Source organism: Mastomys coucha, unplaced genomic scaffold, assembly GCF_008632895.1.
Source record: "Mastomys coucha isolate ucsf_1 unplaced genomic scaffold, UCSF_Mcou_1 pScaffold7, whole genome shotgun sequence".
Taxonomy (NCBI): domain Eukaryota; kingdom Metazoa; phylum Chordata; class Mammalia; order Rodentia; family Muridae; genus Mastomys; species Mastomys coucha.
In genome coordinates, this window is record NW_022196913.1 from 92,244 (window position 1) to 93,724 (window position 1,481).

Genomic DNA, 1,481 nt, shown 5'->3' on the forward strand with positions numbered 1-1,481 from the left:
ATTAAATGTGTGGCTTGAATTCTTTGTCTGCCCAGCACCAAGGCCTGGCAATCAAGCCTCCCATTCTTTTGTACCTGGTTCTTTGTTGATTGGCCCTTCCTTCCTCTGTAGCAGAAGCTTTGGAGACAGGAAAAATCACAGCTTCCTGCTTTGCCTGTTTATTATGTTTAATGAACTTCTCTATGTTGAGTTCTATGTTTACTGGCTAGTATGATATGCATCTTTGAAAACAGTCTCCAACCATGGTTGATTCTGAAATACTTGTAGTATTATATCTAGTTTTTATGACCTCTCTCTGACTCTGTCTCTCTCTGTCTCTGTTTCTCTCTGTCTGTCTCTGTCTTTGTCTGTCTCTGTCTTTCTTGTACACACACACACACACACACACACACACACACACACACACTCCTAATTTACCCAGAAGCAACTCACCAAGTGGTGGTGGGTTGTGAATCTTTGCATACAAAAACAAGTGTGTGGATAAACCAAAACAGAAAACAATGATGGATGGGTTCCAGTTTAACCCATAATAAAAACACTGGCTCTCATGCACTAAGAGCTGTCATGATTTCAGGAGCTCTCATTTGGTATGAAATAAATAATTGGCCAGAGACATCATAGAAGCTGCAATGTTGGTTTTTGTGGTAGGGAGGGATGTGGAGGTAGAGGAACTCATCCATAAGGATCCATGTAAAGACCAGAGGTTGACATCAAGGTGTTTCTTCAACCTCTGTCCTATCTATTTTTTAAATAAAGTCTCTCACTGAACTTCAAATTTTCCATTTCAGCTAGACTGACTAGTCCCTAAGATCTGCCTGTTCCCACTCCTCAGTGATGGGATATGGGTACAACATGACAACTCTAGCAGTTTTATTTTTTTAATTAGATATTTTCTTTATTTGCATTTCAAATGTTCTCCCCTTTCCTGGTTTCCCCTCTGAAAAAAAAAGCCCTATTCCCTCCCCTATGCCCCTGCTCACCAACCTACCCTCTCCTGCTTCCTGGCCCTGGCATTCCTCTATACTATGGCATAGAGCCTTCATAGGACCAAGGGCCTCTCCTCCCATTGATGACCAACTAGGCCATCCTCTGCTACATATGCTGCTGGAGCCATGAGTCCCATCACTGGTTGGTGGCTTAGTTCCTGGGAGCTCTGATGGTACTGGTTAGCTCATATTGTTGTTTGTCCTAAGGGGCTGCAAACCCTTCAGCTCCTTGGGTCCTTTCTCTAGTTCCTTCAATGGGGACCCTCTTTATATATACATTGATGAATATTGATCTCTACCAACCATATGTATGTATGTATACATATACATAAACACATACACACATACATACACATATCTATATCTATATCTATATCCATATCCATATCTATATCTATATCTATATCTATATCTATATCTATAAAAAGGGAACACCCACTGTCCCTCTCCCTTGAGCTCACCTTGCTGGAGACAACAAGTCAGAGAAAAGCCAGG